Genomic DNA, 15,855 nt, shown 5'->3' with positions numbered 1-15,855 from the left:
GTAGTAGTGGTGGTGGTGGTGACAGGGGTTGTATATGTGATGAGGGGAGTAGTAGTAGTGGTGGTGGTGACAGGGGTTGTATATGTGATGAGGGGAGTAGTAGTAGTAGTGGTGGTGGTGACAGGGGTTGTATATGTGATGAGGGGAGTAGTAGTAGTGGTGGTGGTGACAGGGGTTGTATATGTGATGCGGGGAGTAGTAGTAGTAGTGGTGGTGGTGACAGGGGTTGTATATGTGATGCGGGGAGTAGTAGTAGTAGTGGTGGTGGTGACAGGGGTTGTATATGTGATGAGGGGAGTAGTAGTGGTGGTGGTGGTGACAGGGGTTGTATATGTGATGCGGGGAGTAGTAGTAGTAGTGGTGGTGGTGACAGGGGTTGTATATGTGATGAGGGGAGTAGTAGTGGTAGTGGTGGTGGTGACGGGTTGTATATGTGATGAGGGGAGTGGTAGTGGTGGTGGTGACGGGTTGTATATGTGATGCGGGGAGTAGTAGTAGTAGTGGTGGTGGTGACAGGGGTTGTATATGCGATGAGGGGAGTAGTAGTAGTAGTGGTGGTGACGGGGGCTGTATCTGTGATGAGGGGAGTAGTTGTGGTGGTGGTGACAGGGGTTGTATATGTGAGGGGAGTAGTAGTACTGGTGATGGGGGCTGTATATGTGATGAGGGGAGTAGTAGTAGTGGTGGTGGTGACGGGGGCTATATATGTGAGGGGAGTAGTAGTAGTAGTGGGGGTGGTGACAAGGGATGTGTATGTGATGAGGGGAGTAGTAGTAGTAGTAGTGGTGTTGACAGGGGTTGTATATGTGATGCGGGGAGTAGTAGTAGTAGTAGTAGTAGTGGTAACGGGGGCTGTATATGTGATGAGGGGAGTAGTAGTGGTGGTGCTGACGGGTTGTATATGTGATGAGGGGAGTAGTAGTAGTGGTGGTGGTGGTGACAGGGGTTGTATATGTGATGAGGGGAGTAGTAGTGGTGCTGGTGGTGACAGGGGTTGTATATGTGATGCGGGGAGTAGTAGTAGTAGTAGTGGTGGTGGTGGTGACAGGGGTTGTATATGTGATGAGGGGAGTAGTAGTGGTAGTGGTGGTGGTGACAGGGGTTGTATATGTGATGAGGGGAGTAGTAGTGGTAGTGGTGACAGGGGTTGTATATGTGATGCGGGGAGTAGTAGTAGTGGTGGTGGTGGTGACAGTGGTTGTATATGTGATGCGGGGAGTAGTAGTGGTGGTGGTGACAGGGGTTGTATATGTGATGAGGGGAGTAGTGGTGGTGGTGTTGACAGGGGTTGTATATGTGATGAAGGGAGTAGTAGTAGTAGTGGTGGTGGTGACAGGGGTTGTATATGTGATGAGGGGAGTAGTAGTAGTGGTGGTGGTGACAGGGGTTGTATATGTGATGAGGGGAGTAGTAGTGGTGGTGACGGGTTGTATATGTGATGAGGGGAGTAGTGGTGGTGGTGTTGACAGGGGTTGTATATGTGATGAAGGGAGTAGTAGTAGTAGTGGTGGTGGTGACAGGGGTTGTATATGCGATGAGGGGAGTAGTAGTAGTAGTGGTGACGGGGGCTGTATCTGTGATGAGGGGAGTAGTTGTGGTGGTGGTGACGGGTTGTATATGTGATGAGGGGAGTAGTAGTGGTGGTGGTGACGGGGGTTGTATATGTGATGAAGGGAGTAGTAGTGGTGGTGACAGGGGTTGTGTATGTGATGAGGGGAGTAGTAGTGGTGGTGACAGGGGTTGTGTATGTGATGAGGGGAGTAGTAGTAGCACTGGTGACGGGGATTGTATATGTGATGGGGGGTAGTAGTAGTAGTGGTGGTGACGGGGGTTGTGTATGTGATGGGGGGAGTAGTAGTGGTGGTGACGGGCTGTATATGTGATGAGGGGAGTAGTAGTAGTGGTGGTGACGGGGGTTGTGTATGTGATGAGGGGAGTAGTAGTAGTGGTGACGGGCTGTATATGTGATGAGGGGAGTAGTAGTAGTGGTGGTGACGGGGGTTGTATATGTGATGAGGGGAGTAGTAGTAGTGGTGGTGACAGGGGTTGTATATGTGATGCAGGGGGTAGTAGTAGTAGTACTGGTGACGGGGATTGTATATGTGATGAGGGGAGTAGTAGTAGTGGTGACAGGGGTTGTATATGTGATGAGGGGAGTAGTAGTAGTAGTAGTAGTAGTGGTGACAGGGGTTGTATATGTGATGAGGGGAGTAGTAGTAGTGGTGGTGGTGACGGGCTGTATATGTGATGAGGGGAGTAGTAGTAGTGGTGGTGACGGGGGTTGTGTATGTGATGGGGGAGTAGTAGTAGTGGTGGTGACGGGGGTTGTGTATGTGATGGGGGGAGTAGTAGTGGTGGTGACGGGCTGTATATGTGATGAGGGGAGTAGTAGTAGTGGTGGTGACGGGGGTTGTGTATGTGATGAGGGGAGTAGTAGTAGTACTGGTGACGGGGATTGTATATGTGATGGGGGGTAGTAGAAGTAGTGGTGACAGGGGCTGTATATGTGATGAGGGGAGTAGTAGTAGTAGTAGTAGTAGTGGTGACAGGGGTTGTATATGTGATGAGGGGAGTAGTAGTAGTGGTGGTGGTGACGGGCTGTATATGTGATGAGGGGAGTAGTAGTAGTGGTGGTGGTGACGGGTTGTATATGTGATGAGGGGAGTAGTAGTAGTGGTGGTGACGGGGATTGTATATGTGATGAGGGGAGTAGTAGTAGTAGTAGTAGTGGTGGTGGTGGTGACGGGTTGTATATGTGATGAGGGGAGTAGTAGTAGTAGTGGTGACGGGCTGTATATGTGATGAGGGGAGTAGTAGTAGTGGTGGTGACGGGGGTTGTATATGTGATGGGGGCAGTAGTAGTGGTGGTGACGGGCTGTATATGTGATGAGGGGAGTAGTAGTAGTGGTGGTGACGGGGGTTGTGTATGTGATGAGGGGAGTAGTAGTAGCACTGGTGACGGGGATTGTATATGTGATGGGGGGTAGTAGTAGTAGTGGTGGTGACGGGGGTTGTGTATGTGATGGGGGAGTAGTAGTAGTGGTGGTGACGGGGGTTGTGTATGTGATGGGGGGAGTAGTAGTGGTGGTGACGGGCTGTATATGTGATGAGGGGAGTAGTAGTAGTGGTGGTGACGGGGGTTGTGTATGTGATGAGGGGAGTAGTAGTAGTACTGGTGACGGGGATTGTATATGTGATGGGGGGTAGTAGAAGTAGTGGTGACAGGGGCTGTATATGTGATGAGGGGAGTAGTAGTAGTGGTGGTGACGGGGGTTGTGTATGTGATGAGGGGAGTAGTAGTAGTGGTGGTGACGGGGGCTGTATATGTGATGAGGGGAGTAGTAGTAGTGGTGGTGACGGGGGTTGTGTATGTGATGAGGGGAGTAGTAGTGGTGGTGACAGGGGTTGTGTATGTGATGAGGGGAGTAGTAGTGGTGGTGACAGGGGTTGTATATGTGATGAGGGGAATAGTAGTAGTGGTGGTGACGGGGGCTATATATGTGAGGGGAGTAGTGGTAGTAGTGGTGGTGGTGACGGGGGCTATATATGTGAGGGGAGTAGTAGTACTGGTGATGGGGGCTGTATATGTGATGAGGGGAGTAGTAGTAGTGGTGGTGGTGACGGGGGCTATATATGTGAGGGGAGTAGTAGTAGTAGTGGGGGTGGTGACAAGGGATGTGTATGTGATGAGGGGAGTAGTAGTACTGCTGACGTGGGCTGCATATGTGAGGGGAGTAGTAGTAGTAGTGGGGGTGGTAACAAGGGATGTGTATGTGATGAGGGGAGTAGTAGTAGTAGTAGTGGTGGTGGTAACGGGGGCTGTATATGTGATGAGGGGAGTAGTAGTAGTGGTGCTGACAGGGGTTGTATATGTGATGAGGGGAGTAGTAGTAGTGGTGGTGGTGGTGACAGGGGTTGTATATGTGATGAGGGGAGTAGTAGTAGTGGTGGTGGTGGTGACAGGGGTTGTATATGTGATGAGGGGAGTAGTAGTGGTGGTGGTGGTGACAGGGGTTGTATATGTGATGCGGGGAGTAGTAGTGGTAGTGGTGGTGGTGACAGGGGTTGTATATGTGATGAGGGGAGTGGTAGTGGTAGTGGTGGTGGTGACGGGCTGTATATGTGATGAGGGGAGTAGTAGTAGTGGTGGTGGTGACAGGGGTTGTATATGTGATGAGGGGAGTAGTAGTAGTAGTGGTGGTGGTGACAGGGGTTGTATATGTGATGAGGGGAGTAGTAGTGGTGGTGGTGGTGACAGGGGTTGTATATGTGATGCGGGGAGTAGTAGTGGTAGTGGTGGTGGTGACAGGGGTTGTATATGTGATGAGGGGAGTGGTAGTGGTGGTGGTGACGGGCTGTATATGTGATGAGGGGAGTAGTAGTAGTGGTGGTGACGGGGGTTGTATATGTGATGAGGGGAGTAGTAGTGGTGGTGACAGTGGTTGTATATGTGATGCGGGGAGTAGTAGTGGTGGTGGTGGTGACGGGTTGTATATGTGATGCGGGGAGTAGTAGTAGTAGTGGTGGTGGTGACAGGGGTTGTATATGTGATGAGGGGAGTAGTAGTGGTGGTGGTGTTGACGGGTTGTATATGTGATGAAGGGAGTAGTAGTAGTAGTGGTGGTGTTGACGGGGGTTGTATATGGGATGAGGGGAGTGGTAGTGGTGGTGGTGACGGGGTTTGTATATGTGATGAGGGGAGTAGTGGTGGTGACGGGTTGTATATGTGATGAGGGGAGTAGTAGTAGTGGTGGTGACGGGGGTTGTATATGTGATGAGGGGAGTAGTAGTAGTGGTGGTGACGGGGGTTGTATATGTGATGCGGGGAGTAGTAGTGGTGGTGGTGACAGGGGTTGTATATGTGATGAGGGGAGTAGTAGTAGTAGTGGTGGTGGTGACAGGGGTTGTATATGTGATGAGGGGAGTAGTAGTGGTGGTGACGGGTTGTATATGTGATGAGGGGAGTAGTAGTAGTAGTGGTGGTGGTGACAGGGGTTGTATATGTGATGAGGGGAGTAGTAGTGGTGGTGACGGGTTGTATATGTGATGAGGGGAGTAGTAGTAGTGGTGGTGGTGACAGGTGTTGTATATGTGATGCAGGGAGTAGTAGTAGTAGTGGTGGTGACAGGGGTTGTATATGCGATGAGGGGAGTAGTAGTAGTAGTGGTGACGGGGGCTGTATCTGTGATGAGGGGAGTAGTAGTAGTGGTGGTGGTGACGGGGGCTATATATGTGAGGGGAGTAGTAGTAGTAGTGGGGGTGGTGACAAGGGATGTGTATGTGATGAGGGGAGTAGTAGTACTGCTGACGTGGGCTGCATATGTGAGGGGAGTAGTAGTAGTAGTGGGGGTGGTGACAAGGGTTGTGTATGTGATGAGGGGAGTAGTAGTAGTAGTAGTAGTAGTAGTGGTGTTGACAGGGGTTGTATATGTGATGCGGGGAGTAGTAGTAGTAGTAGTAGTGGTAACGGGGGCTGTATATGTGATGAGGGGAGTAGTAGTGGTGGTGCTGACGGGTTGTATATGTGATGAGGGGAGTAGTAGTAGTGGTGGTGGTGGTGACAGGGGTTGTATATGTGATGAGGGGAGTAGTAGTAGTGGTGGTGGTGACAGGGGTTGTATATGTGATGAGGGGAGTAGTAGTAGTAGTGGTGGTGGTGACAGGGGTTGTATATGTGATGAGGGGAGTAGTAGTAGTGGTGGTGGTGACAGGGGTTGTATATGTGATGCGGGGAGTAGTAGTAGTAGTGGTGGTGGTGACAGGGGTTGTATATGTGATGCGGGGAGTAGTAGTAGTAGTGGTGGTGGTGACAGGGGTTGTATATGTGATGAGGGGAGTAGTAGTGGTGGTGGTGGTGACAGGGGTTGTATATGTGATGCGGGGAGTAGTAGTAGTAGTGGTGGTGGTGACAGGGGTTGTATATGTGATGAGGGGAGTAGTAGTGGTAGTGGTGGTGGTGACGGGTTGTATATGTGATGAGGGGAGTGGTAGTGGTGGTGGTGACGGGTTGTATATGTGATGCGGGGAGTAGTAGTAGTAGTGGTGGTGGTGACAGGGGTTGTATATGCGATGAGGGGAGTAGTAGTAGTAGTGGTGGTGACGGGGGCTGTATCTGTGATGAGGGGAGTAGTTGTGGTGGTGGTGACAGGGGTTGTATATGTGAGGGGAGTAGTAGTACTGGTGATGGGGGCTGTATATGTGATGAGGGGAGTAGTAGTAGTGGTGGTGGTGACGGGGGCTATATATGTGAGGGGAGTAGTAGTAGTAGTGGGGGTGGTGACAAGGGATGTGTATGTGATGAGGGGAGTAGTAGTAGTAGTAGTAGTGGTGTTGACAGGGGTTGTATATGTGATGCGGGGAGTAGTAGTAGTAGTAGTAGTAGTGGTAACGGGGGCTGTATATGTGATGAGGGGAGTAGTAGTGGTGGTGCTGACGGGTTGTATATGTGATGAGGGGAGTAGTAGTAGTGGTGGTGGTGGTGACAGGGGTTGTATATGTGATGAGGGGAGTAGTAGTGGTGCTGGTGGTGACAGGGGTTGTATATGTGATGCGGGGAGTAGTAGTAGTAGTAGTGGTGGTGGTGGTGACAGGGGTTGTATATGTGATGAGGGGAGTAGTAGTGGTAGTGGTGGTGGTGACAGGGGTTGTATATGTGATGAGGGGAGTAGTAGTGGTAGTGGTGACAGGGGTTGTATATGTGATGCGGGGAGTAGTAGTAGTGGTGGTGGTGGTGACAGTGGTTGTATATGTGATGCGGGGAGTAGTAGTGGTGGTGGTGACAGGGGTTGTATATGTGATGAGGGGAGTAGTGGTGGTGGTGTTGACAGGGGTTGTATATGTGATGAAGGGAGTAGTAGTAGTAGTGGTGGTGGTGACAGGGGTTGTATATGTGATGAGGGGAGTAGTAGTAGTGGTGGTGGTGACAGGGGTTGTATATGTGATGAGGGGAGTAGTAGTGGTGGTGACGGGTTGTATATGTGATGAGGGGAGTAGTGGTGGTGGTGTTGACAGGGGTTGTATATGTGATGAAGGGAGTAGTAGTAGTAGTGGTGGTGGTGACAGGGGTTGTATATGCGATGAGGGGAGTAGTAGTAGTAGTGGTGACGGGGGCTGTATCTGTGATGAGGGGAGTAGTTGTGGTGGTGGTGACGGGTTGTATATGTGATGAGGGGAGTAGTAGTGGTGGTGGTGACGGGGGTTGTATATGTGATGAAGGGAGTAGTAGTGGTGGTGTTGACGGGGGTTGTATATGTGATGAGGGGAGTGGTAGTAGTGGTGACGGGGGTTGTATATGTGATGAGGGGAGTAGTAGTAGTGGTGACGGGGGTTGTATATGTGATGCGGGGAGTAGTAGTAGTAGTAGTGGTAGTAGTGGTGTTGACAGGGGTTGTATATGTGATGCGGGAAGTAGTAGTAGTGGTGACGGGGGTTGTATATGTGATGCGGGAAGTAGTAGTAGTGGTGACGGGGGTTGTATATGTGATGAGGGGAGTAGTAGTAGTGGTGTTGACAGGGGTTGTATATGTGATGAGGGGAGTATTAGTAGTGGTGGTGGTGACAGGGGTTGTATATGTGATGCGGGGAGTAGTAGTAGTAGTGGTGGTGGTGGTGACAGGGGTTGTATATGTGATGAGGGGAGTAGTAGTAGTGGTGGTGACGGGCTGTATATGTGATGAGGGGAGTAGTAGTAGTAGTGGGGGTGGTGACAGGGGTTGTATATGTGATGAGGGGAGTAGTAGTAGTAGTGGTGGTGGTGACAGGGGTTGTATATGTGATGCGGGGAGTAGTAGTAGTAGTGGTGGTGGTGGTGACGGGTTGTATATGTGATGAGGGGAGTAGTAGTAGTGGTGGTGGTGACAGGGGTTGTATATGTGATGAGGGGAGTAGTAGTAGTAGTGGTGGTGGTGACAGGGGTTGTATATGTGATGAGGGGAGTAGTAGTAGTGGTGACAGGGGCTGTATCTGTGATGAGGGGAGTAGTAGTAGTGGTGGTGGTGACGGGTTGTATATGTGATGAGGGGAGTAGTAGTGGTGGTGGTGACGGGTTGTATATGTGATGAGGGGAGTAGTAGTAGTAGTGGTGACGGGGGCTGTATCTGTGATGAGGGGAGTAGTAGTAGTACTGGTGACGGGTTGTATATGTGATGAGGGGAGTAGTAGTAGTAGTAGTAGTGGTGACAGGGGTTGTATATGTGATGAGGGGAGTAGTAGTAGTGGTGGTGGTGACGGGTTGTATATGTGATGAGGGGAGTAGTAGTAGTAGTGGTGACGGGGGCTGTATCTGTGATGAGGGGAGTAGTAGTGGTGTTGGTGACGGGTTGTATATGTGATGAGGGGAGTAGTAGTAGTGGTGGTGACGGGTTGTATATGTGATGAGGGGAGTAGTAGTAGTAGTGGTGGTGACAGGGGTTGTATATGTGATGAGGGGAGTAGTAGTAGTAGTAGTAGTAGTACTGGTAACAGGGGCTGTATATGTGATGAGGGGAGTAGTAGTGGTGACGGGTTGTATATGTGATGAGGGGAGTAGTAGTAGTGGTGGTGACGGGTTGTATATGTGATGAGGGGAGTAGTAGTAGTGGTGGTGACGAGGGTTGTATATGTGATGAGGGGAGTAGTAGTAGTGGTGGTGACGAGGGTTGTATATGTGATGAGGGGAGTAGTAGTAGTGGTGGTGACGGGGGTTGTATATGTGATGAGGGGAGTAGTAGTAGTGGTGGTGACGGGGGTTGTATATGTGATGAGGGGAGTAGTAGTAGTGGTGGTGGTGGTGACAGCGGTTGTATATGTGATGAGGGGAGTATTAGTAGTGGTGGTGGTGACAGGGGTTGTATATGTGATGCGGGGAGTAGTAGTAGTAGTGGTGGTGGTGGTGACAGGGGTTGTATATGTGATGAGGGGAGTAGTAGTAGTGGTGGTGACGGGCTGTATATGTGATGAGGGGAGTAGTAGTAGTAGTGGGGGTGGTGACGGGTTGTATATGTGATGAGGGGAGTAGTAGTAGTAGTGGTGGTGGTGACAGGGGTTGTATATGTGATGCGGGGAGTAGTAGTAGTAGTGGTGGTGGTGGTGACGGGTTGTATATGTGATGAGGGGAGTAGTAGTAGTGGTGGTGGTGACAGGGGTTGTATATGTGATGAGGGGAGTAGTAGTAGTAGTGGTGGTGGTGACAGGGGTTGTATATGTGATGAGGGGAGTAGTAGTAGTGGTGACAGGGGCTGTATCTGTGATGAGGGGAGTAGTAGTAGTGGTGATGGTGACGGGTTGTATATGTGATGAGGGGAGTAGTAGTGGTGGTGGTGACGGGTTGTATATGTGATGAGGGGAGTAGTAGTAGTAGTGGTGACGGGGGCTGTATCTGTGATGAGGGGAGTAGTAGTAGTAGTAGTAGTGGTGACAGGGGTTGTATATGTGATGAGGGGAGTAGTAGTAGTGGTGGTGGTGACGGGTTGTATATGTGATGAGGGGAGTAGTAGTAGTAGTGGTGACGGGGGCTGTATCTGTGATGAGGGGAGTAGTAGTGGTGTTGGTGACGGGTTGTATATGTGATGAGGGGAGTAGTAGTAGTGGTGGTGACGGGTTGTATATGTGATGAGGGGAGTAGTAGTAGTAGTGGTGGTGACAGGGGTTGTATATGTGATGAGGGGAGTAGTAGTAGTAGTAGTACTGGTAACAGGGGCTGTATATGTGATGAGGGGAGTAGTAGTGGTGACGGGTTGTATATGTGATGAGGGGAGTAGTAGTAGTGGTGGTGACGGGTTGTATATGTGATGAGGGGAGTAGTAGTAGTGGTGGTGACGAGGGTTGTATATGTGATGAGGGGAGTAGTAGTAGTGGTGGTGACGAGGGTTGTATATGTGATGAGGGGAGTAGTAGTAGTGGTGGTGACGGGGGTTGTATATGTGATGAGGGGAGTAGTAGTAGTGGTGGTGACGGGGGTTGTATATGTGATGAGGGGAGTAGTAGTACTGGTGGTGACGGGGGTTGTATATGTGATGAGGGGGGTAGTAGTAGTATTGGTGGTGACGGGGGTTGTATATGTGATGAGGGGAGTAGTAGTAGTGGTGGTGACAGGGGTTGTATATGTGATGTGGGGAGTAGTAGTAGTGGTGGTGACGGGGGTTGTATATGTGATGAGGGGAGTAGTAGTAGTGGTGACGGGTTGTATATGTGATGAGGGGAGTAGTAGTAGTGGTGGTGACGGGTTGTATATGTGATGAGGGGAGTAGTAGTAGTGGTGGTGACAGGGATTGTATATGTGATGAGGGGAGTAGTAGTAGTACTGGTGACGGGGGCTGTATCTGTGATGAGGGGAGTAGTAGTGGTGTTGGTGACGGGTTGTATATGTGATGAGGGGAGTAGTAGTGGTGGTGACAGGGGTTGTATATGTGATGAGGGGAGTAGTAGTGGTGGTGGTGACAGGGGTTGTATATGTGATGAGGGGAATAGTAGTAGTGGTGGTGACGGGGGCTATATATGTGAGGGGAGTAGTGGTAGTGGTGGTGGTGACGGGGGCTATATATGTGAGGGGAGTAGTAGTACTGGTAACGGGGGCTGTATATGTGATGAGGGGAGTAGTAGTGGTGGTGGTGACAGGGGTTGTATATGTGATGAGGGGAGTAGTAGTAGTGGTGGTGACAGGGGTTGTATATGTGATGAGGGGAATAGTAGTAGTGGTGGTGACGGGGGCTATATATGTGAGGGGAGTAGTAGTACTGGTAACGGGGGCTGTATATGTGATGAGGGGAGTAGTAGTGGTGGTGGTGACGGGTTGTATAAGTGATGAGGGGAGTAGTAGTGGTGGTGGTGACAGGGGTTGTATATGTGATGAGGGGAGTAGTAGTGGTGGTGACGGGTTGTATATGTGATGAGGGGAGTAGTAGTAGTGGTGGTGGTGACAGGGGTTGTATATGTGATGCAGGGAGTAGTAGTAGTATTGGTGGTGACAGGGGTTGTATATGTGATGAGGGGAGTAGTAGTAGTAGTGGTGACGGGGGCTGTATCTGTGATGAGGGGAGTAGTTGTGGTGGTGACGGGGGTTGTATATGTGATGCAGGGAGTAGTAGTAGTATTGGTGGTGACAGGGGTTGTATATGTGATGAGGGGAGTAGTAGTAGTAGTAGTGGTGACGGGGGCTGTATCTGTGATGAGGGGAGTAGTAGTAGTGGTGATGGGGTTGTATATGTGATGAGGAGAGTAGTAGTGGTGTTGGTGACGGGTTGTATATGTGATGAGGGGAGTAGTAGTGGTGGTGGTGACGGGTTGTATATGTGATGAGGGGAGTAGTAGTGGTGGTGGTGACGGGGGTTGTATATGTGATGAGGGGAGTGGTAGTGGTGGTGGTGACGGGGGTTGTATATGTGATGCGGGGAGTAGTAGTAGTGGTGACGGGGGCTGCATATGTGATGAGGGGAGTAGTAGTACTGGTGACAGGGGTTGTATATGTGATGAGGGGAGTAGTAGTAGTGGTGTTGACAGGGGTTGTATATGTGATGAGGGGAGTAGTAGTGGTGGTGGTGACGGGTTGTATATGTGATGAGGGGAGTAGTAGTAGTGGGGTTGGTGACAGGGGTTGTATATGTGATGCGGGGAGTAGTAGTAGTAGTGGTGGTGACGGGTTGTATATGTGATGAGGGGAGTAGTAGTAGTGGTGGTGGTGACAGGGGTTGTATATGTGATGAGGGGAGTAGTAGTAGTAGTGGTGGTGGTGACAGGGGTTGTATATGTGATGCGGGGAGTAGTAGTAGTGGTGGTGGTGACAGGGGTTGTATATGTGATGAGGGGAGTAGTAGTAGTGGTGACGGGGGCTGTATCTGTGATGAGGGGAGTAGTAGTAGTGGTGGTGGTGACGGGTTGTATATGTGATGAGGGGAGTAGTAGTAGTAGTAGTGGTGACGGGGGCTGTATCTGTGATGAGGGGAGTAGTAGTGGTGTTGGTGACGGGTTGTATATGTGATGAGGGGAGTAGTAGTAGTGGTGGTGGTGACGGGTTGTATATGTGATGAGGGGAGTAGTAGTAGTAGTGGTGGTGGTGACAGGGGTTGTATATGTGATGCAGGGAGTAGTAGTAGTAGTGGTGTTGACAGGGGTTGTATATGTGATGAGGGGAGTAGTAGTAGTGGTGGTGGTGACGGGTTGTATATGTGATGAGGGGAGTAGTAGTAGTAGTAGTAGTGGTGACGGGGGCTGTATCTGTGATGAGGGGAGTAGTAGTGGTGGTGGTGGTGACGGGTTGTATATGTGATGAGGGGAGTAGTAGTAGTGGTGGTGACGGGGGTTGTATATGTGATGAGGGGAGTAGTAGTAGTGGTGGTGACGGGTTGTATATGTGATGAGGGGAGTAGTAGTAGTAGTAGTACTGGTAACGGGGGCTGTATATGTGATGAGGGGAGTAGTGGTGGTGACGGGTTGTATATGTGATGAGGGGAGTAGTAGTAGTGGTGGTGACGGGGGTTGTATATGTGATGAGGGGAGTAGTAGTAGTGGTGGTGACGGGGGTTGTATATGTGATGAGGGGAGTAGTAGTAGTGGTGGTGACGGGGGTTGTATATGTGATGAGGGGAGTAGTAGTAGTGGTGGTGACGGGGGTTGTATATGTGATGAGGGGAGTAGTAGTACTGGTGGTGACGGGGGTTGTATATGTGATGAGGGGAGTAGTAGTAGTGGTGGTGACGGGGGTTGTATATGTGATGAGGGGAGTAGTAGTAGTGGTGGTGACGGGGTTGTATATGTGATGAGGGGAGTAGTAGTAGTGGTGGTGACAGGGGTTGTATATGTGATGAGGGGAGTAGTAGTTGTGGTGGTGACAGGGATTGTATATGTGATGAGGGGAGTAGTAGTAGTACTGGTGACGGGGGCTGTATCTGTGATGAGGGGAGTAGTAGTGGGGGTGGTGACAGGGGTTGTATATGTGATGAGGGGAGTAGTAGTAGTAGTGGTGGTGACAGGGGTTGTATATGTGATGAGGGGAGTAGTAGTAGTAGTGGTGACGGGCTGTGTATGTGATGAGGGGAGTAGTAGTAGTGGTGTTGGTGACGGGTTGTATATGTGATGAGGGGAGTAGTAGTACTGGTGGTGGTGGTGACAGGGGTTGTATATGTGATGAGGGGAGTAGTAGTAGTGGTGGTGACGGGGGTTGTATATGTGATGCGGGGGGTAGTAGTAGTAGTGGTGGTGACGGGTTGTGTATGTGATGAGGGGAGTAGTAGTAGTGGTGGTGACAGGGGTTGTATATGTGATGAGGGGAGTAGTAGTAGTAGTGGTGACGGGGGTTGTATATGTGATGAGGGTACTAGTAGTGGTGGTGGTGACGGGTTGTATATGTGACGAGGGGAGTAGTAGAAGTAGTGGTAACGGGGCTGTATATGTGATGAGAGGAGTAGTAGTACTGGTGACGGGGGCTGTATATGGCATGTAGGCAGTAGTAATAGTGGTGGTGATGGGGGTTTTATATATAATAAGGGGAGTAGTAGTGGTAGTGTCTGGGGTTTTATATGTGATGATGGGAGTAGTGGTGACGGGTGCTGTATATGTGATGAGGGGAGTAGTTATAGTAGTGGTGGTCGCGGTGGTGACGGGATTTTTATATATAGTAAGGGGAGTAGTAATGCTGGTGACTGGAGTTGTATATCTGATGAGGGGAGTAGTGGTGGTGGTGGTGGTGACGGGGGTTGTATATGTGATGGGGGTAGTAGTAGTGGTGGTGACGAGGGTTGTATATGTAATGAGGGGAGTAGTAGTAGTAGTGGTGGTGACGGGGGTTGTATATGTGATGGGGGTAGTAGTAGTGGTGGTGACGAGGGTTGTATATGTGATGAGGGGAGTAGTAGTGATGGTGACGGGGTTGTATATGTGATGAGGGGAGTAGTAGTGGTGGTGACTAGGGTTGTATATGTGATGAGGGGAGTAGTAGTGGTGGTGACTAGGGTTGTATATGTGATGAGGGGAGTAGTAATAATAGTAGTGGTGATGACGGGGGTTTTATATGTAATAAGGGGAGTAGTAGTGGTGGGGACTGGGGTTGTATATCTGATGAGGGGAGTAGTGGTGGTGGTGACAGGTTGTATATATGATGAGGGCAGTAGTAATAGTGGGTGTGGTGATGGGGGTTTTATATATAATACTGGGAGTAGTAGTAGTGTTGGTGACTGGGGTTGTATATGTGATGATAGGAGTAGTAGTAGTAGTAATATTGGTTGTATATATGATGAGGGGAGTAGTAGTGGTGGTGGTGACGGGGGTTGTATATGTGATGAGGGGAGTAGTAATAATAGTAGTGGTGGTCTTGGTGGTGATGGGGGTTTTATATGTAATAAGGGGAGTAGTAGTGGTGGTGACTGGGGTTGTATATCTGATGAGGGGAGTAGTGGGGGTGGTGACAGGTTGTATATATGATGAGGGCAGTAGTAAGTGGTGGTGGTGACGGGGTTGTATATGTGATGAGGGGAGTAGTAGTGATGGCGACAGGGGTTGTATATGTGATGAGGGGGGTAGTAGTAGTAGTAGTGGTGGTGACGGATTGTATATGTGATGGGCGAGTAGTAGTGATGGTGACGGGGGTTGTATATACGATGAGGGGAGTAGTAGTGATGGTGACTGGTTCTATATGTGATGAGGGGAGTAGTAGTGATGGTGACGGGGGTTGTATATGTGATGAGGGGAGTAGTAATAGTAGTGGTGGTGACGGGGGTTTTATATATAATAAGGGGAGTAGTAGTAGTGGTGACTGCGGTTGTATATCTGATGAGGAGAGTAATGGCGGTGGTGAGAGGGGTTGTATATGTGATGAGGGGAGTAGTAGTAGTAATGGTGGCGGAGGTTGTATATGTGATGAGGGTAGTAGTAGTAGTAGTGGTGGTGATGGGGGTTGTATATGTGATGAGGGCGGTAGTAGTAGTGGTGACGGGGTTGTATATGTGATGAGGGGAGTAGTAGTAGTGGTGGTGACGGGGGTTATATATGTGATGAGGGGAGTAGTAGTAGTGGTGACGGGTTGTATATGTGATGAGGGGAGTAGTAGTAGTAGTGGTGGTGACGGGTTGTATATGTGATGAGGGGAGTAGTAGTAGTGGTGACGGGGGTTATATATGTGATGAGAGGAGTAGTAGTGGTAACGACGGGGGTTGTATATGTGATCAGGGGAATACTAGTGGTTGTGATGGGGCTTGTATATATGGTGAGGGGAGGATTAGTGGTGATGGCGGGGGTTGTATATATGGTGAGGGGAGGAGTAGTCATGACGTTCATACAGTCTTTCGTCCCTGTTCCTGTTCCCTATCTGCCGGCTGTCCGCACTCCCTCAGGGTGTCGACTGCAGAGAATGATCCGTTTTCTGGCCGCACAAAAGATGTGATCGGCTGTCTAATGGGCATTGTTCATTGGTTGGTTTCTGCGCTGATTACTCCGACATTTATCAGGTAACGAGGGTTCTAACGATGGTTTGCTAAGTATTATTGACCTTCACAAACTTAAAATGAAAATTTTCACTGGATGCACCAAGTTTTTCACCACAGATGTAACATAAAGGGGTATTCCCACCCAGGACGTATCCATTGGATAAACTGTATATGTCTGATAGATGGGGACCACCACTGGGACCGGCACCCCTATATAGAACTGGGGTCCACTGACCATCCTGGGGTAGCGGCCGCTGCATCCAGGCTGAGGATGAATGCAGAGGTGACCACACATGTCCACGGCTTTTCAGTCGCTTCTATAGGAGCTACAGGAACAGCAGAGCCCCTATGAGTGGAGACCCCCATCTATCAGCCATGTGTGAAGCATCCTGTGAGACCCCCATCTATCAGCCATGTGTGGGGCATCCTGTGGATGGTTATCCTCCTCTAATCCATGGGGTGA

General features: G+C 50.1%; 1 protein-coding gene across 1 annotated transcript in view; it reads left to right on the top strand.

Annotated features, from left to right (window-relative positions):
* LOC136627298 (zinc finger protein 585A-like) overlaps window positions 1-15,855 on the top strand; it is a 104,443-nt gene that overhangs the window by 14,172 nt on the left and 74,416 nt on the right. The gene's annotated exons all lie outside the window — the stretch shown is intronic.

Source organism: Eleutherodactylus coqui, chromosome 5 (genome assembly GCF_035609145.1).
Source record: "Eleutherodactylus coqui strain aEleCoq1 chromosome 5, aEleCoq1.hap1, whole genome shotgun sequence".
NCBI classification, from domain to species: Eukaryota; Metazoa; Chordata; class Amphibia; order Anura; family Eleutherodactylidae; genus Eleutherodactylus; species Eleutherodactylus coqui.
This window is presented reverse-complemented; position numbering and strand designations above follow the sequence as displayed.